Source organism: Tenrec ecaudatus, chromosome 7, assembly GCF_050624435.1.
Source record: "Tenrec ecaudatus isolate mTenEca1 chromosome 7, mTenEca1.hap1, whole genome shotgun sequence".
Classification (NCBI taxonomy): domain Eukaryota; kingdom Metazoa; phylum Chordata; class Mammalia; order Afrosoricida; family Tenrecidae; genus Tenrec; species Tenrec ecaudatus.
In genome coordinates, this window is record NC_134536.1 from 14730316 (window position 1) to 14752151 (window position 21836).

Below are 21836 nucleotides of genomic sequence, written 5' to 3' on the forward strand. Positions count from 1 at the left end.
GCAGCAATGGGCCCATTCCCATGGAATCCACTGGTCGTATCATGTTCCTCATCCTCCTGAAGTTGCTGACTTGATAGAACAATGGAGTGGGCTCCTAAAGCCACAATTACGGCGCCAACTAGGTGGCAACAACTTGTGGGGCTGGGGCAATGTTCTCCAGGAAGCTGTATACGCTCTAAACCAGCGGACAATATATGGTGCTGTGTCTCCAATAGCCAGAATTCATGGGTCCGGGAACCAAGGGGTGGAAGCTGGAGTGGCACCACTCACTATTACTCCTAGTGATCCACCTGCAGCATTTTTGTTCCTGTCCCAGCAACCCTGTGTTCCTCAGGACTGGAGGTCCTGGTCCCGAAGGAAGGAACTCTCCCACCTGGAAACAGCATGGATTCCACTGAACTGGCAGCTGAGAATGCCCCATGGCCACTTCGGGCTTCTCATGCCTTTGGATCAACAGGTCAGAAGGGTGTCACTGTTCCTGATTACCAAGGAGAAATTGGACTGGTGTTACATAATGGAGGTAAGGAAGAATATGTCTGGAATCCAGGAGATCCCATAGGCCAACTCTTGGTGCTACCATGCTCTGTGATTAAAGTAAATGGTAAATTACAGCAACCCAATCCTTACAGGACGTATAATGACCCAGACCCCTCAGGAATGAAGGTCTGGGTCACCGCACCAGGCAAAAAACCACAGCCAGCTGAGGTGCTTGCTGGGAGCGAAGGTATTAAAGAATGGGTAGTAGTAGAAGGTAGTTCTACCTATCAATTACGACCACGTGATCTTGCAAAAGCAAGGTTTGTAATAGTCAATGTATTGTCTTTTTATGTGCTTATTGCATATCTTTCCTTTGTTCAGGTATGATATATCAGATACAATTGGACTCAGTGTGCTTTCGTTTATATGTATGATAGATGATTGATGATAAGTCTAAGTGTGATTTCATCAATGTCCGGAAATTATATAAGTACGTATGGCTAAAGAATTGTGTGCAGGTGCCAGGTTGGCAAGGGGTGGATTGAGGTGGCTTATTGTGTCAGCCTGGCCGATAAACAATCCATAAGGCAGCTTTGACATCTGAACAGTGGCAGATGAGCAGCAGCAGCGGCAGCAGCCAGAGCTTGAAAGAAAGCTGTGGGCTCCCCATTCCACAGAGCTAGTAAAGCCGAGCGCTTTGGGGCAGGAGGCTGGCTTGTGAAGTTGGGTGCCTCTGAGCACTTAATTGGGAGAGCTGCATCACTAGCTCATGGAACTGGAGCTGAGGTCTTTGGGTGGAGGCTTACGGTGGAGCGGCATATATTTGGGATATATATTAGCAGCCATAAGGAAACTCTGCAGCATAGTCTGACTGAGCAGCTATATCCTGTGCATTTACCTGAATTGTAAACTGTTAGCTTCCATGAGAAACTCTATTTGTATACACTGTGAGTTCTGTGTGGCCATTGCAATGAATCATAAAACCTAGTTAAAAAAAAAAGTAGAGAATAGTATGAGAAACAACAAAAGCAACACAATGGAGAGTATCATGTGAAACAGAGCATGGGTATCATTGCGTCAGCCCCAACTTACAGTGACTTCTTGCAAAATGAAACACTGCCCCGTCCTGAGCCATCCTCGCAATTGTTGCTGTATTTGAGCCCATTGTTGCAGCCACTGTGAAAATCCATCTCCTGGGGGGGCTTTCTGATTTTCACTGGCACGTGTCCAAGCACATATCCTTTTCCGAGTACACGTACAAAGTACATGAGAAGTTCCACCATCCTCCCTTCTAAGGAGCATTCTTGTTGTACTTCCAAACAACACCACAATTCAAAGGTATCAGTTCTTCTCCACTCTTCCTTATTCATTGTTCAACTTTCATGTACATACAAGCTGATTGAAAATGCCATGGCTTGTATTTTAAAGACAAACAAACAAACCCCACTGCCATCAAGTCAATCCCAACTCGTGGTTTCAGAGGCTGGAAAATCTTTATGGGAGTAGATAATCTCACCTATCTCCCTCAGAATGGCTGGAGGGCTTGAAGCACTGACAGTGATTACATGACAACATCACCAGGACTCCGTATGGCTTGGATCAAGTGCCCCTTGAACCTCAAAATTACATCTTTGCTATTTAACACGTTTAGAAGGTTGTTTGCAGCGGATTTTCCCAATACAATGTATGTTATTTGCTTGCTTGGCTGATGTTTCCAGGGGCATTGATTAGTGAGTCAAATCAAATGAAATCCAAAGCAACCTCAATCTTTTCTCCTGTGGTAGTTACATAATCTTGTGTCAATTTGAGGATTTAGAGTGAAGGGGTGGAGTCTAGCCTGTTAATCAGGTCATAGCCAATGAGGCCTCTGTGTGGGCATGGCCTTCTCCTGAGGATGCTGGGAACTCCTGTATTCCTCCTTGAGGCAGGCAGGAGACTCTCCCTCTGCTCACTCCCTGAGAGACAGCCCTGTGGAAAAGACACATGGAGAGAGGCTGATAGAGCCAGGCCTCAGGAGCCAGAAAAGCCACGCAGAGGCCCCTGCCAGTGCTGAGATGCTTACAACACCACTGGGTCCATAAGATTTCCTACCCACAGGCCTGTGATCTTCCTGCATTCGGTGTCATTGCATGTGTTTTGTGAGTCTGAAGAGGACTTTATAGATTGGTATCGGACATATGAGCTATTATCAGACTTATGGACTTGATCTGGACTGGGCTGGGATGTTTTCTCAATATTCAATTGCTCTTGTATATAAATAAAGCTCTTTCCTATACACATGTGAGTCTCCCTGGATTTGTTTCTCTGGTCTACCCAGACTACAAACCTCCATTCTTCATGGTGTTGTTTACTGGCCAATTGTGAGAAATTTTCTCTACATTACAGTGTACTCCACACAGAACACTTTTTAGTCTTTGATCTTTGTTAGTAGGTGCTTCAAGTCCTCTTTGCTTTCTGCAAGCAAGGCTGTATCATCTGCTTACTGCACAAGTATTCCAGTCCTGGTGTTGTATTCTTCACCGTCCTGCCTGGTTTTCTCAGCAGACAGACGGAATAAGTCTGGTGAAAGGATTCAGCCCTGAAGCTCCTTCCCTAGAGGAGTGACTAAAACCTTAGTTCTTGAACGGTCTGTCTGCAATCATGCTACATGGTTTTGATTGTTAGAGTTGTTCATTAACCTTTATTATTAGGAATGGAAATACTAAAATGAACTCCGGAAAATCCCTTGAGTTTCAGATATGGGCCTCCTTGCCATCAGTGCTTCAAGCCCTCCAGCCATTCTGAGGGAGATAGGTGAGATTATCTACTCCCATAAAGATTTTCCAGCCTCTGAAACCATGAGTTGGGATTGACTTGATGGCAGTGGGGTTTGTTTGTTTGTCTTTAAAATACAAGCCATGGCATTTTCAACCAACTTGTATAAAGAAATATCGCAGTAACCCAATTTCACCACTGAGATCTCAGTTAAACCATTCCACCTTCAAAGTAAGCAAGCTCTTTATAGGTGTCAAGAGTATATCATAAGGTCAGTCAGTTCTGTAAACATGAGCCAATGGCTTCATTCATCTCCTTTGCGGTGAAATTGGTTTCTCAATCAGAAGCAATGCTGACTGGGATCCCATGTCTGTGGATTAGGCATTTTGTGTGTCGACAGATGGTGGTGCTGGCAGAAGCTTCACAAGCAGAGAAAGCAAACCCATATCCAGATAGATGCATTGTCCAGTGAAGGCGAATCTAGAGCCTTTCTATGATGGCAGTAGTTCAACACTCTGCCACCAGGTGGCTGGCTCGTTCCCTAAGGCGCCTTTGCCATGTTGGGGACTCACCCATTGGCGACTCCGATTTAGCCTCTGCTGTTTGGAGGGTGGATTCTCAGCAGTGAACATGAATGAGTCAGACTCACTTTTTTTTAAAGGAAATCATTTTTTGAGCGCATGGTCTTGTGGCAGGGTCTCTTTTTTTCTGGACCATTAAGCAAGCACCGAGGGATGAGCCTCGTAGTTACAGAATGATTCCTCCTACCCATCTGCTTATGGAAAGCATTCAGAAGGATGGCTTCCTCTCAAATTCCCTACCAAATTCAGTATTCTTATTCATCTCAGGAAGCTACACTGCCGTGGTATCTTCCGCCTGTGACTGTGTGTTTCTATCCTTTCGCGTGTTTCTGTTTATTATGAAGCGGGGAATGTGTATTCAACCTAGTTTCTAAGCACGGCTCAGTATCCAGCATAAATGCTTTAATGGTTAGATTGTTTCTGCATTTTCACCTTAAAGTGAACATTTACATTGGTCATGTGTGATAATGTCCTGGTCACACTGTAATACATCAAAAAGGGGTCTTTGCAGATTTCTCTGAAATATTTGGCTTCTCTCTTATATAAAGCAAGTGGTTTTTAGGGGTGTGGGGTAGTGATTTTTTGTTTCTGAGTACAGGGATAAATATCTGTGTACGTTAGAGGCACTTGCACTGATACTCCAAACTTTAGAATTGACTGATAGGCCCTCTAGAGGGAGGCTTACCATAGTTGCTGGCTTTATTTATACTTTAATCAGCACATATGCTTATGGATTTTACCTCACAGGGAATCCTCCCCTTTTTAATCTTATTTCATGTATATATTTTTCTTGGTATAATTAGGAATAATTGGATGCAAACAGATTTCTGGTATCCGGTAGTGAATTAGAAACATGCAAAATGTATCTGTCAACAATCCACCCTTTTTTAAGCTCCTTCAAATATTTCCCCCTTCAATTCATCCACTGGCTCCAGTACCTAGAGAAAATCTCTTACCTCTCCGCTGGAGTACTATGGAATATCTCCCCTGACAGGGGGTGTGGTCGTTACACAACCTGGTGTCAATTTGAAGATTAAGAGCATAGCAGTATAGCAGTGGAGTCTAGCTAAGGCAGCCACACGCTGGTCTGATCACTAGAGAAAAAGAAAGAGAGGCGGGCCTTGCCGAGCCTTTTCTCTCTTTGCCCTCCAATCAAATTGAGACCTTATCAATCCCACATGTTCTATTCAAAACTCTCTAGCATGAGAAGGTGCTGAAGGAAGAGAAGTACATTCCAACTGGGGAAAGAACATGGGATGTTTTATGGGACTTAAGTAACACACAGTCTGTCAAAGCCCAGCTACTTCTGAAAATGGAAGAGAGGGGTTTTCCCTTGTGGATTAGCAGTCGTTGTTGGGATAGTTTGGATTTTATCAAAAGGGTGAAGAGGAATAGTTAGAAATTATGTCATGTGCCAAACTGGTGCATAAGCAAAAGTGGTGAAGAAACCTGATGGTGTCTAGCTATCAAACGATATAGCATCTGGGGTCTTAAAGGTTTGAAGGTAAACAAGTGGCCATCTAGCTCAGAAGCAACAAAGCCCACCTGGAAGAAGCACACCAGCCTGTGCATTCACGAGGTGTCAAAGGGATCAGGTATCAGGCATCAAAGAACAAAAAAATCAAGTTATTGTGATTGAGGGGGAGTGCAAATTGGGGACCCAAGATCCATCTGTAGGCAACTGGACATCCCCTTACAGAAGGGTCGCGGGGAGGAGATGAGCCAGTCAGGGTGCAGTGTAGCAATGATGAAACATACAAGTTTCTTCTAGTTCCTCAATGCTCCCCCCCCCCAGCACTATCATGATCCAAATTCTATGTTACAAATCTGTCTAGACCAGAGGGTGTATACTGGTCCATGTAGGAACTGGAAACGGAATCCAGGGCAGATTATCCCTTCAGGACCAGTGCCGAGAGTGGCGGTACTGGGAGGATGGAGAGAAGGGGTAGAAAAAGGGAACCGATTACAAGGATCTACATATGACCTCCTCTGTGAGGGTGGTGGGGTGATGGATGGACAACAGAAAAGTGGGTGAAGGGAGATATCAGACAGTGCAAGATATGGCAAAATAATAATAATTTATAAATTACCAAGGAAACATGAGGGAGGGGAAGCAGGGAGGGAGTGGAAAAATGAAGAGCTGCTCCCAAGGGCTCAAGCAGAAAGCAAATGTTTTGAGAATGATGATGACAACAAATGTACAAATATGCTTGACACAATGAATGGATGGATGGATTGTGATAAGAGTTGTACAAGCCCCCAATAACATGATTTTTTTAAATTATAACATGTGTAAGAGTGGGTGTGCATGTGCCAGGGATAATGCCAATGAAGAACATGATGGAAAATTCTCCAGTCTCCAATCCCACTGCTACTCTAGATACTGCTATTACTCAGCTGATATTTTTTATGGACACCACATTAGTTCTTGCTGGTGTTGGCTCCAACTCATAGCCACCACGTATTCCCAGGTGAAGATATGTACACAAGGACGAAACACGGTCTGGTTCTCTTCTGAGTCTGGCTTGAATTTCTGGCCGAACTCTGCCAATGAACTGCTGGAAACGTTTTTTAAATTGTTTTCAAAAGCACTACAGTTAGGATGATGGTTTAAAAGTACCATTTATAGCGGGAGAGTGAAAAGAAATGCTATGAATAATTACTCTCAGAAAACAGGTAGGGTTTAATACCTTAAAAATAGAATTTAAATAATAAGCATGCACTGCCTGCTCTTTTTCATATAACATTAGACCATGGGATTTTCTATTTTTAAAATATGCTCTAGAAACATACATTTTAATGGCTGAAAAGCAATCTACTTTAGGATTTGACTTTATTAAAATACAATAGATGTGGAGGGAGGAAACACCTTCTTTTGCTAGCATAAATACATCCATGATGAACTCGCTTGTAACAGATTGTGGTGTGAATAAAGGCTTTTTTTCCACTGGAATAAATTCACAGAAATGAAATTACTGAATCAAAGAAAATGAATATTTTAAGGCTTTTGAAACAAGTTACCAAATTGCCTTCACAAATGAGCAGTAAAGGCACAATAATTGCTCTCCATTTGACTGGAACAAGAGAGGGAAAGGACAGTCGAGGATAGACAGTGGAAAGGGAATGTGGGCTAAGGGCCTCTGTAAACAAATGCTTCCTTTGCCATTACACCTGATGTCCTGGCTACCTGGTGTGTAGTCTGGGGCCTTTAGAGAAACAAATCCACAGAAACTCATGTATAAGAGAGTGTTTTATATAAAGGTTAAGTACACCTCAAGGAAACATCCCAACCCAGTGCTGCCCAAGCCCACAAATCCAACATTATCTCATATGTCCAACACCAATCCACAAAGTCCTCCTCCAGCTCACAAAACACACACTATGCCACTGACTACAAGAAGAAAGGTGAGTCAGTGAATGTGTAAGCATCTCATCACTGGCAGGGGTCTCCACACGGCTGCTGTAGTACCCAGTGCTACATCAGGGTAGGTCCATGTGGCTTCTCCTTGAGGATGTCTTGCAGGAAGTGAGCCTTCCCAGTTGAAGCAGGGAACTGGCTAAGGCAGCTGCACCCTGGTCCAACCATCACAAAGCAAGAGACTCAAGAACTAGAAAGGTGAGGTTTACCGAGCCATTTATCTCTCCACCCTTCAATTAACCCCACATGTGTTTACTGGCTGAGTTGGCACAATAAACTTTACCTAACTCACCTGGCTATGAACTGGATGGTGCCTGGCTACCGCTACTGAACATTTTGATCAAAGACACTATAGGCGAATTATGATCAATGTGTTTGTGGGGGGGTAAATATTTCAAATTCCCATGAAATGCAGACACTCTGAAGGCATGGAGTCTGAATGAACCCCTGAAACTATGACCCAGAAATAATCTTTACTCTTTAGACCAACGATATCCTCTTGAAGTCTTCTTAAAACTAAATGATAGTTTAACTTAACTAGTGAAGAATGTCTGCCTTATACATTGTGCTCTTTTAAGATCTAATGCTAGAAAGTCAAACTGAACAATACCCCCAGGAAACGTAATGGGGAGTGAGTAGATGTTAGTGGGGAAACAACAATTCAAAAAGGAGGCGAGGATGCTTATGCAACTCAAAGCATGCAGGAAATGCCGCTGAATTTTGCACGTTAGTGGGTTGGTGGATGTCCTGCTCGGTGTATTTTCAACAACAGCAACAAACATAAAATAAATTGTCTATACCTACTCCTCACTTAGTGACAGTCTCATTATCCAACATTTCACATTGATGAGAACAGAGAAAACTCTATGAGGCACCTATTTTGCACATTAGTGACTTCCGCCCAGCACTAATGAACTCTGGGGTCTGAAGTAAGAGCAAAGCTGGCTGCAGGTATGTGACAAGGCGGCTGCACTGTGATTCTCAGTGATACGGTACTTACGTCATGATGTGGTTTGGCAGATGTGTAATGATACCGTTCATGTGGTAAACACAGAAGTGAACGTGATTTTTCATTGAACTTTTATTATCTGAAGTGTTTTCGTGACATATATTCTATTCTACTACGGCTTACATTTATATTGTTTGTATATTTCCTACGGATATACTACTTATTGTGATTTAATCCGTGATAGCGTGCAGAGATTTTCATGTGATTGTTACTACCAAATTTTTGTATGCATACTTGTATTGGGAGCTCGTACAACTCTTGTCACAATCCATACATCCATCCATTGTGTCAAGCACATTTGTATATTTGTTGCCATCATCATTCTCAAAGTATTTGCTTTCTCCTTGAGCCCTTATTATCAGCTCCTCGTGTTCACCTCCCCCACCCTCCCTCCCTCATGAACCCTTGATAAGTTATAAAAAAATGTTCATGTCTTTCACTCTCTGATGTCTCCCTTCACCCACTTTTCTGTTGTTGTCCCTCAGGGAGGGGGTTGTATGTAGATCATTGTGATCGGTTCCTCCTTTCTCCCCCCACCGTTCCCTCACCCTCCTGATATCTCCACTCTCATTATTGGTCCTGAGGGGTTTATCTGTCCTGGATTCCCTGTGTTTCCAGCTCTTATCTGTACCAGTGTACATGCTCTGGTATAGCCGGATACTACCAAAAATTTTAAATACCTCAATTTCTATTTTTATAAAGAAAATACTTTACTTTATTCCATAGATAACTCAGGTAAACATTCCTCATCCTTCCACTTAATTGTAATATTACCATTTTGTGGGGTATTTTATTCTTTTCAATCATCCAGTGTCTGCCAATTGAGGTGAGGCATCACGTGACTTTTTCAATATTACATAGGCATCACCTTTTATGAGCCTAGTCTCTATTTTAAAATATCATATATCTACCTTCACAAGCAAAACAAAAGTTGGCTGATTCTAGTTACTAAATCAAAGTAAAACTTTGCAAAATGCACTCCCTATCCCTAGTATTCAGTGTTAACATCAGACATCTTAGAAGATGGTGTTGTGAGGACTCGCCTGCAGTCACCCCATGGAAAGTCTTCTCCTTGATGTGCTTTCTGCACTTCCTTTCCTCACACACATGCCTGACTCTCACTCCACTTGGCAGTAGCTGCCTGCCTAGTTCCTCCTGGTTGGATCCAGCTATAGCCACTTACAACAGACTCGGGTTTTTCTGGTGGGACTAAGACTTAGACAGGGGTTGATGTCATAACATATGGAGCTAAGTTGTCCAAGATTGAGTGCTCACTTCTCACAGCCTGATGCACTTCCCTTGTCTTACCTACAGCTACCTCTCCTGTGAAATGGATCTACTGGTGGTGCATATCTATGGTGGAGTGAGATTCTTAATATGGCTCTTCTAGCCTTAGCTCTGTAACTCCTACCAAAAGATTGGGTGGAACTATGCAAACAAGGTGCGTGTAACACTAATAGAGAAGATGGTTCAGGTTTAGTTGCCACCTGCCTATAAGGATGAGCCATCTTTGAAGCAGGGACAAAGAGAAAGCCCAAGACTATTAGAAGAAGAGCCCCCCAGAAGAGCATACTCAAGATCTCGGTCTGAAGTGACAGAGGCTGGCACCAGACACCAGAGGTCAAGGCTAGGAGACCATGCCTCATAGCAAAGGAGACCTGAGGCTATAGGATGATGAGGCTGAGAAGCATCTGGCTGGTCCACGGAGGCAGAGGCCCCGGGGCCACATGACTGAGAGGCTGAGAGCAAAAAAAAAAACAAAACGATGTGGCTACTGGCTGACGTGAAGTGTTGCTGTCAACTTATTTCTGTAGCTCTACAATTTACCTGACTTTTAAGATTTCCTAATAAACACCCATAACTGTGAGTATTGTCTGTCAGTTCTGTGTGGCCACTGAGTTCTTGAACCCCGTTAGAAGTAGAGTATTGTGGGAGGAACAATTTTTGTCAGAATCGATAAAGAAGGTTGGTGGACGGAGACAAGTGCGACCTCTGCCTCTTCGCTATAGGGAAGCCAGAGGAGGTCAATGATGGTCCCTCCTCATCATTTATGGAATATCATACAGAATGAGCTCAAAGGAATGAGATCGCTAATGCATGCAGCTTGCTTTTGAGATTATTTGCCAGTAGCTGTTGTTCGGTGTCATTGAGTCAGCTATGACCCATAGTGACCCCACGTACAACAGAATCAAACATTGGACCGACCTGGGCCATTCTTACAACTGAGCTCATTGCTGTCGTCATGGTGTCAATTCCTCTCATTGAGGGCATTCCTCTTCTTTGCTTCCCCTCTACTTTACCAAGCATGTCCTTCCCCAGGAACTGGTCTTTCCTGACAATGTGCCCAAAGAAATCTTGCCATCCTTGCCTCCAAGGAGCACTCTGGCTATCCTCTTCCAAGACAGTCGGTTTGTCCTTACAGCTGCCCATGGTAATTTCAATATGCTTCTCTAGCACCACAATTCAAGCGCTTCTATTCTTCTCTGGTCTTCCTTATTCAGTGTCCAACTTGCTGATGCCTATGTTACAATGGAAAAGACCATGGCTGGGGTCAGGTGCACCTTAGTCCTCAAAATAACGTCCCTTCTTTTCAATACTCTTAAAAGATCTTGTTCAGCAGATTTACCTAATGCAACTTGTCTTTTGATCTCTTGGTGGCTGCTTCTGTGAGCACTGATTGTGGATCCAAGTAAGAAAAATCCTTGACAACGTCAACCTTTTTTTCCCCATTTATCATGATGTTACCTATTGGTCCAGTTGTGAGGATTTTGTTCTTCTTTATATTGAGTCATAATCCATATTGAAGGCTGTAATCCTTAGTTTTCCTCAGTAACTACTTCAAGTCCTCCTCACTTTCAGCAACCAGGGTGTGCCATCTACATATTGAAGGTTATTAATAGGCCTTCCTCCAATCTTGATACCTCATTCTTCTTCATATAATCCAGTTTTCTGATAATTTGTTCAGCATACAGATTGATGAGTATGGTGAGAGGATGAAACAATGACGTAAAACTTTCTTATTTGAAATCATGCAGTATTTCCCTGTTCTGTTCACGCAACTGCCTCTTCATCCATGTACAAATTCCACATAAGCACAATGAAGTGTTCTGGAATTCCCATTCTTTTCAATATTATCCACGGTTTATTATGGCCCAGACAGTTGAGTGCCTTTACATAGTCAGTGAAACATGGGTAAGCATCTTTCTGCTGTTCTATGCTTTGAGCTAAGATCCATCTGGCATCCACAGTGATATTCCTGATACCAAGTCCTCTTCTGAATCCGACCTGAACTTCTAGCAGTCCTCAGTCAATATACTGCTGCTACTGTTGTTGGATGATCTTCAGCAAAATTTTACTTTGGTGCAATATCAATGCTATTGTTCTATAATGTATGCATTCGGTTGAGTCATCTTTCTTTGGAATGGACACAAATATGGATCTCTTCCTGTCAGTTGACCAAATAGCTGTTTTCCAAATTTCCTGCTTCCAGTGGTTAATCAGTTTGCTGAAACATTTCAGTTGGTATTCATTCAAGTCTGGGAGCTTTGTTTTTGGCTAATGCATTCTGTGTCAATTGAGTTTATTCCTTCAGCATCATTGGTTCTTGCTCATGTGGTACCCTCCTAAAATAGTGGACTATCGACTAGTTATTTTTGATACAGTGACTTTGCATATGCTTTCTATCTTCTCTTGGTGTTTCCAATATCATTCAATATTTTGCCCATAGAATAATTCAAGTTTGCAACTCAAGGCTTGGATTATTTCTTGAGTTCTTTATTACCACTTCATCCGTATGTCATACAGTTCAATAATTCAAACCTATCAAGAAGAGATGTACAATTATCACCACATTCAATTCTAGAACATTTTCTTCTTTCTTGTACTGATTGTTATTCATGTGATATTTTTAATCATGGTAGCACTATATAAATAAAATATTCTCCAATGCATTCTCCAATACAACTTCTACACGTATAATTCAATGCCAGTGAGTATACTCGCCATGCTGTGCAACCATTGGTGATATCCTTTCCAAATTATCCCACCCCACTAACATCAACTCAATGGCCCCTCAGCAACGACTTTTAGTGAGTTCAGTTTCAGATAGGCTGAGTGTTATCTTCCTTTTTGGTTTTCTAATTCTAAGTCTTTACCCATTTCATTAAAATATTTGCCTCTGTCATTTCGAGCTGCCCATAAGAATTTTCTGTTCAGCATTTTTACTTCATCCTTTCTTCCATTTCCTTTATCTACTCTACCATTAAAAGCAAGTTTCGGTTTCATCTGACATCCACTTTGATTTTTTCTTTCTTTTTTGTCTTTAATGACCTTTGGCTTTCTTCATGAATGATGATCTTAATGCCCTCCCACATCTCATCAATTCTTTTCTCATTCATGTTCAATGCAACAGATCTGTTCTTGAGATGTTCTCAAAACGTGGGTGGAATAGACTCATATTTTGGCACTCATGGACTTGTTTTACTTTTTCTTCAGCTTTATTCTGAACTGACATATGAGCAATCGAGGATCTGTTTCACAGTCAGCCTCTGGCTTGCTTTTAGCTGCTTGCATTGAGTACTCTGTCTTCTCTTTCCACAGATATAGTCAATTTGATTTTAGTGTTTTCTGACTGGGGAAGTCCATTTGTACTTTGTGTTTTTGAAAATGGTTTTTCCTACAAATAAGTCATTGGTCTTGCAAAATTCTATCATGAGATCTCCAGCTTAAATTTCTATAACCAAGTCCATGTTTTTCAACTACTGTTCCTTCCTCTTTGTTCTCAGCTTTTGCATTCCAACTGCCAATAATTATTAATGAATCCTAATTGCGTGTTTGATCAATTTCAGACAGACGTTGGTAGAATTCTTCAATTTCTTCATTACTATCTTTCATGCTTGGTCCATAAATCTTTATAATAGTTGTATTTATTGGACTTCCTTGAAAGCAGATACATATAATCCTATCACAGACAGCATTGTACTTCATGATGGATTTTGTGACGTCCTTTTTGACAATCAATGCATTGCCATTTCCCTTGATTGTGTTATTCCCGGCATAGTAAATCACATGATTTTCTGATTCACAATGGCCAATACCGGTCCATTTCAACTCACTAATGCTTAGGACATTGATCTTTATGCATTCCACTTCATTTTGACAACTTCCAATTTTCCTAGATTCATACTTCCCATGGTCCAAGTCCTGATCACTAGCAGATTTTTTTTAGCTACTTCTACTTGAGTTGTGTCTCCAAGGCAAATGAGGATCCCAAAGGCTCCAGACTTGACTAGATTCGCATCCCCATGGCCATTCTTCTCTGAGAAATCAGCCCCTCCTCAGTCGCAATTGGAGTGCTCTGGGACCTGAGGGCTCATACCTGGCACTGTTTCCAACAATTATCTGTCTCCCTTTTTTAGGCCTCCAGCATCTGACAATGGTTCAAAGTTATGCATAAGGTTTTCAGCTGCTCTTTCCTTCACAGTGGGTAGTCAAGTGGTTCTTTATTGTCTGTTCTGAATCTGGAAGCTCCTCTCAAACCTGTTCACTTTGTCTGACCCAGCTGGGCATTAGAAAGACCTATAGCCTAGCTTCTAACATCACAGCAACACAAAGCCACCACCGTACAATAAACTGACAGACAAGTGGTGGCTGTCAATAGTAGGTGCTCAAAAAATATCATCTTCTATTGTTCTTTGACAACTCATCTGCCATACTGTGATAGCTTGTGTATTACTAAGGTGCTGGAAGTTATGCTACTAGTATTTCAAATACTAGCGGGCTCATCATAGTGAATAGTTTCAGTGGCGCTTCTAGACTAAGGCAAACCTAGAAGAAAATCCTCATGATCTCCTTCTACACATAAGTGGATTAAAACCTTGTGAATCACAGCACAACATTGTCCAACATGCTTGCTCTAGACATGTCATCATGAGGGATCCATCACGAGAGGGGACATCATGGTTTGTGGAGGAGAAGGTCAGCAAAGGTTTGGGAGGCTTTCCATAAGAGGTATCATCACAACAGCTACAAGAATGAGCTGAAGCATGCTGGTAGTTTTGAGTATGATTGGGAATCATTTCATTCTACTGTAAACAAGGTCATCGGGAGTAGAGGTAATCTCAAAAGCCATTCACAATAATAATAGCAGCTTGTTGTTGCTGTACCTGTATTTCTTTATTGTCTTGGCCATCCATCTGGTATTAATGTTTTCCTTAGGGACCCTCGCAAAAATAATTTGTTTCATTCTGTCCCCTTGAAATTGACATCAGCCACATTCTGTACTTCTGATACAGTTGTGTGTAAAATTAATTTTCACCTGGCCTTGCCTTGTAGTCAGCCGGACTTGCTTCCCACTCCTTGGAGCTCCATGCACAGTGCATGCCTGGGGTTAGTATTATCCCAGTGCAGAGGTGTCAGCTGGCCTGGTCCCTCAGCCTTCCAGAAGAAAGGTTTCCAGACAGTGTAGGCTATATGCTATCCTACCTTTAGCACCTCAATTATTTCTCTTGGTCTGTCTCATTTTTTACTTTTTGGTTTTTCATGATTCTATTTTTTATTATCTCTCTGCCTGTGAACTTCTAGGATAAAGTCATGCAAAATTTCCATAAATCTTATAGCTTCTCAGCCACTTAGACACAAACCATGATTATAGATGGAAAGGATATCAAGTCATACAAACATATGTGTATATATGTGTGTATATATGCATCTTTCTATATGGGAAAAAGATGAGACTATCTGCTCCTATAGATATTTACAGATTTAGAAACCCTACAGGGTCACTCTGACACAGAATCCACTCGATGACTGTGGCTTGAGTGGGTTATGGGTGTTTTATTTAGTAAAATATTACTAAAACTGTATTACATACCTTTTCAGTTAAATAAATGAACCCTGGTTCCTGCCTCACTGTCCTACAAGATAATAAGAAAAATCGACTTCTAGCAAGTAAATATCCAAATTAACAAAGCCACAAAATAGCCTGAGCTGTAACATAGTTTATTAGTTTTACTGAGTCAAAATAAAATTGCTTTACCAAGTATAGATATTGCTATAGGCTAAAAATGCTTAGATGTTCTGCTAAGAATTTCAGTGCAATCTGTAAGTGACTTATTTTTAATCAAAGAAATAAGTAAATTTCCTGATAGGAAACACTTCTACATGACCAACATTTAATAAATATCTTTTTAATTAATAATTACATCTATTACCCAAAAAAAGCAGATTTATGAACAATGGCTCAATGCAGGGTCTCAGTGAGAGACCCGTTTTGAGATAGTCTGACAATGAACTAGGAAAATTTCACATTTTACCCTAGATTCATGGAGTGTTTGATCCAGAAACAATTCAGCATGTTGAAGAGTTCAAGTACCTCTGGCTTTCTGCCTACTTTCAATCAAGGCAGCATTCTTATTATCAAGTGGTTCCTTTCTGTCCCTTTGATGTAGCTTTACCTTTTTAAATGCTTGCTCAGTCGATTTTTTTCCATTAAATTTTTTCTCAGCTTGATTTCTGAAGGTAGACGGTATTTTTAGGCTAGACCCTAAGTCTTTCACTTGTCTTATCAAATCCTGCCACAGCAAGGAGACAGTTAGGTATTGATCAAGATAAAGAAACTGGTAGTGTCCAGCAAAGCACAACACGTTGATTCTGAAACCCAACCATTTTCACAGGTGAGAATGGAATGAAGCACAGGTGGCCCTTCAAGCCACTGACTGTCGCTAAGGTTTCAAAAAATAAACTCTAGCATTTCTTTTTTTTTTTTAATTTTAGGAACTCGTAGCACTTGTACCTGAATATTGCTGCGAATAGTATGTTTCAGAGGTAATTTTCAGCTAGCGGTTAAGACTGTCCGTGCGCTCATTAACATATTTACATAATTTTAACTCTGATTCTTTTGTAATTCAAGAAGGGACGTTGATTAAAGAAAGCAAAGCTGGGATAGTCAATAGTCAAGTGGTCCGATGGAAGAATATCGCCGCATGTTGACAATTAAGTGTTGGATGTTTCCAAAGCTCTGCATATCAGTCACAGTCACTTGCTTGTAAGATAAGGCACTGGTCTGGAGGGACTGCCCATCTTTACAACAAACTCACCCTGAGATTTCTCTATAGACAGATGACTCTGTCACTTGCTGACAGATGTTCAAAACACAAAAGATTGGAATCTCACCAACCATGAATGTCGGCACACAGACACGACTGGGAGAGAAGAGGAATGTTTGAGGGTTTCTCTATGTGAGGATTCTTGGAATGCCATATTTGGGAGAAACCGCACCAGCCTGAGCACCATCCATGAGAACCCGATCCCATGATGAAGATGAAGAAGGCAGAGTCCAGCAGCCTGGCTGCCACTGACAACTGATACACGGGGGTGGGGGGTCGATGTCCTTTGAAAGGAATGAGTCAGACTCCATTCTGCAGATGGTGATAAAGGATCAGAGGCGACAGATTAGAAAACTACTCAAAACAAAGAAACTCAACAGTAAAATGGAAGGTGAAACTTCAAGGAAGAGGAAAGCAGAGGATGAAGATGAAACAAACAAAAAGCATAAAGGTGTAAAAACACTGATGAAGAGGAAGAAGAAGAGGACTGCGGTACAAAACGAAAACACCACACCGTTTGTACTCGAGTGTAAGTTGACCCGAGGCACCTACTTTTACACAAAAACTGCATTAAAAAATGTGCTGAAAAACCCAGCTGATACACGAGTATATGTGGTATATATTTTGTTGTGCAGTTGAGACATGTAGTGTAAACATGAGTTATTTTAGCGGAAAAGAATGGATTTGTGTTAGTATCATTTTAATTGTAATAAAAAAGATTTTTAAGCCAAGAGAGAAAGAAAAAAAAAGGCCATGTTAGCTGTTCTTGTTTGTGGGTGTCACTTTCCTTCTGAAACAAACAGTTTGATGCAATTTTCCATACCGTGTTGGAGGCAGATCACCAGGCATGTCTTCTGAGCATATCTCTAGACGATTCTAAACCATCAGACTTTCAAAGAGTCGTCAAGTGCTTAACCATGGATGCCACCTTGGGACTGCTAATGGGTATATATTATTATGTCAATATTTGTATTTGAAGCATCTCAAAAATCACTTAACACGATTGACACATAGACAATAACCACAGCAGAATCTGTTGACTTAACTTGGATGTGCTCTGGCTGTAGCTAGATCTTGGGAGGAGTATTGTCTCATTAGTGGTCTGCACCCACCTGGTCTGCATCCTTATCTCCCTATTTGCAAACCAAACCAAACTTACTGCCATTAAGTCAATACTGACTCATAGTAGCCATAGAAGACAGGGTAGAACTGCCCCGGTGAGTTTTGGAGACCAGTAAGTTTTATAGAAACAGAAAGCCCAGTCTTTCCCCCTAGAGACTGGCTGGTGGTTTCAAACTGCTAACTTTGGGGGTAACAACGTGGCTTGCAACCACTAGGCCATGGGGATCTTCTATTTGAAAACCCCAAACCTTACTTTTCTCTCATTAGTTCCCCAGAGACTTTCTGTTTTCTTCGTGTATGATATACATAGGCAGCATTGCATTTGTAAGTGGGACAATGAATAAGGAAAGCCAAAGAAGAATTGATGTATTTGAATTATGGTATTAGTAAAGAAGAGTCAGTACACAATGAACTTCCAGAATAAACCAATCTGTCTTGTAAAAATTACATCCAGAATGTTCCTTGGAAACGAGGATGGAGAGACTTTGCTTCATATACTTCAGGCATGTTATCAGGAAAGACCAGTCCGTGGAAAAGAACATCATGCTTGGTACAGTTCAGGATCATTAGTCAAAAGTCATTAAACAGCACCTAACAATAACAGATCCCTAATAATCGGCTTACTGGTCACTAAAAAATATTTATGGAATGAAAAACTTGGTAATGAAATGAATAAATCAACTGTCAAAGAAAGATTTTTCAGCTCTTGACCCCAAACTTCCCTATGACAGGAACATGAAATCTTAGCTAGATGGTCCAATTATGCCTAACTTCTATCCCAGTTGTCACTTCGAGCTCTGCCCTCATTTCTGTTGGTTAGAAATCTCTGGTTTCACACTGATCTTAAACTTCTGTTGCTGAGCCTGGCTCTTTCCTCCTCTCTCTGGAAACAAATGCTAGCCCGATCTTTACTCTTTTAAGAACCTAGAGTAGGACACCTCTCTGAAATATGCTGAGATGTCAAATTCAGCCCAGTGGAGGAAAGAAAACCTGATATTAAAGTATTTCAGTGAAGGGTTTCTTTAAGTTTTTCTCAATTACTTTCACGACTCTCACATAAACAACCAAGCTATCAAGCAGGAAAAGTCAACCTCAGGGTTCCACCGCAGAACAAATCAGTGTTTCCTATAGGAACCAAATGTCTACCTGACACTGTTATGCCTGGAAACTTTCAGAGATCCACTTGACAGAGAAAACTGATGTTTCAGTCAGACCAGCCTGGGATTTAGCTCCATGTCCTTGATGAATAATATTAAAAATGTAAGTCGCTTCATACATATTGCAAAAGATTATAAATATAGAAGCCTAATTTCTTTTCTTTTTAATTTGAGAGAAGTCTATGAAAGCTTGCCAAAGAGGGGTCAAAAAGCCATGGATGATTTTCTGATTCAGAGCAAATGTTTATCTCCAGCCCTCCCAGGACCCTCAAAAAAAAGGATAACGTGTAAGTAAATGCAATACGGGAAAAGCATTGAGAAGTCCATCTGACGATAAGAGATTTTCAATAAATTTCTGCAAAACTGATGACAGGTGAAAAGGAGCAGGTGATAGATGCTGAGGAGGATCACAGCAGAGGAGGAAGTTTACCTTCCAAGGTGAATCCCAGAGAAGTTCCAGATCAAGCAGGGACAAAGGAGGATAAACAAGAGAAGTGAGTACAAGATAGAATTGAATTGTCTTCTGCAGTCATGCTTTAATTAAGCCTACCACCTCCTCCATTCCCCAACCCCATGTTTTGCAAGACATCCCAGGTTTTACTCGTGCGAACATTAGAGAACCCCTGAAGAAGTTACCATACTGCTGCTGAAAAGGAGGATTGGTGAGCTGGCTTCTGGGGCTCAAGGGTAAAGTCTTTCCATTCTGACATGGAAGCCTCAGATGAAAAATGGATCCTCTCCTTCTCCTTAATCGAAGGTGCCAGTTGATTACATCTTGCCAATACATAATGCTCCAAATAATATTTCTTAGTCATTGGAAAGACCTAGTGGAGGAAACATTGAAATCATCAAGAATTCCATTTTATTGGATTCAGTACCTAATAGGAGGGAGATTGGCAAAAATATATAAATAAATAATGGAAGCAGGGAGTGACAGGCAAGAAACAATGAAAAAGTGAGATTCCATTACATGCACCACCCTTGTATCAGGATGATCTAAGAGCAAATGCATGGATAAACATGCAGATTGAATGGGTGTGGAGAGGCAAATGGGAGTACATTCAAAATATAAGCATAGATTTGAAAAAAGATATTAGTACATGGATTTTACCTTTACTGAAAATATATTCATGAGCATGGTGAAGCATATAATGGAACAATGTTATGAAAACTGCTTAGACATAACCAAGCACCTGTGTAAGTAGTCACTGAGCCTGGGACTCAGGAATATATACTTGGAGAACATCGAGGTCAATTGGAATAATACTGACAATATTCTGCATCCCAACTGGGATCTTACAAGATCATAAGCGGCCATCTCATAAGGTACAATTACAGTTCTCTCTATATCTGGAGGGGAAAAGACTAATGAAAATTAAAGAAACATGGAAATAATTAATCCAATGGGCTAATGAACCATGCAAGCATCAGTCTCCACAACCATGAGACCCAAAGAACTAGATGGTGTCCAGTTACTGCTAGCAACTGCTCTGAAAGGGATCATATCATATAGGAAAGATAGGGATAGAGGAGAAAAACATGGACCAAAACTCAAAACATGAAAGAGAACAAGCTCATCAGTTCAACAGAGACTGGTGGAACCCCTAAGACTCTGGCTATTAGTCATCCATTAGGTCTGGAACTGTTCATCCCTGTGGTTCAATTTTCAACCAAACAAAAGATAGGTTTGTAAGGAGCATGCTCACTGTAGAATCATCAACTATTTGATATATATAAAAGGCATCATTTACCTAAAGACAAAGTCCAGAAGGGGTAAGAGAAAAAAGGAGGAATAAAAACAGAAAATACACTAAGTGATGGTAATTTTAGGGGATTGCAATTCATAAGATGAAAAAAATATATGTATGAATTGTGTGGCAGTTACATAATCTCTTATCAACTTTCATGAAGGGGTGGAGTCTAGCCTGTCAATCAAGTCGCAGCTTGAAGACCTAATTTGGAGGCCCGAGGGAGATAAATAGCTCACTGGAGGCCAGATACAGTCTCTCTCTGCCTTCACTTTGCTGCTGTTGAGACACTCAGAGAGCTAAGGGAGACACGTGGAGACCAGTGCCAGCGTGGAGATGCTTCCACTCCAACTGGATCCATAAGACCTTCTACCCACTGGCCTGTGGTCTTCCTGCATTCGACATCATTTCATGTGCTGTGTGAGCCTAAAGAGGAATTTGTGTACTAGGATTGGACATATGGGCTAATATCAGACTTATGGACTTGATCTGGACTGGGCTGGGATGTTTTCTCAATATACAATTGTTCTTTTTTTTTCTCCAGGGAAGAGCGTGAACGCAGTGCCCCACTACCACAAATTCTGCAGTCCAGTTTCCCACATTTGGGGAAATCACAGGGGTCAGCACATCTGGAGTGCAATGGATAAGCCTCGCCCTGGAAAAACCACCTTCGTGATCATGGTCTCTCCCCTGCCAGGTAAGTATACAATTGCTCTTTTATATAAAGCCCTTTCTTATAAACATATAAGTATCTATGAATTGGTTTCTCTAGTCAACTTGGATGAATACAAATTGTTTAATGTAAAACTGATTATCTGATCTGTAAACCTATTCCTAATTCACAAGAAAATATTCTTCTCCAGCACCACAGGTCTTTGTTTTATTTAAAAGGAGCAGTCAGGAAATCAAACGACATATTGCCTTGGGAAAATCTGTTGGGAAAGACCTCTTTAAAGTACTGATAGAGCAAATATGTCAGTAGGAGGATTATGATGTGCCTGACCAAGCCATGATATTTTCAATCACCTCAAATGTATGGTAAAGCTGGACAATGATGTCACTGTTAGGTGCCATTGAGTCAGCTCTGACCCATAGTGACCCACAACAGAAGGAAGCACTGCCTGATCCTGCACGCCATCCTTACCATTGTTCTTATGCTGGAATCACTGTGTCAGCCCATCTCCTTGAGGGCCTTCCCCATTTCCACCACCCCTCCACTTTACCAAACATGATGTCCTTCTCCAGGCACCGGTCTCTCCTGGCAATGTGTCCGAAGTATGTAAGATGACATCTTGCCATCCTTGCCTCAAAGGAGCACTCTGGTCTTACTTCTTCCAAGACAGATGGGCTTGTCCTTTTAGGAGTCGATGGCACATTCAATATTCATCTGCAGCACCGCAATTCAAATGCATCGATTTTTCTATGGTCAGCCTTATTCGATGTTCAACTTTCATATGCATGTTAT

At 41.4% G+C, this 21836-nt stretch overlaps 1 non-coding gene across 1 annotated transcript; it reads right to left on the reverse strand.

Annotated features, from left to right (window-relative positions):
• Positions 1–20912: 20912 nt before the first annotated feature.
• Positions 20913–21076, reverse strand: LOC142453834 (U1 spliceosomal RNA). The gene has a single exon (XR_012785419.1). It is a non-coding gene; the product is annotated as a U1 spliceosomal RNA (small nuclear RNA).
• Positions 21077–21836: the final 760 nt, after the last annotated feature.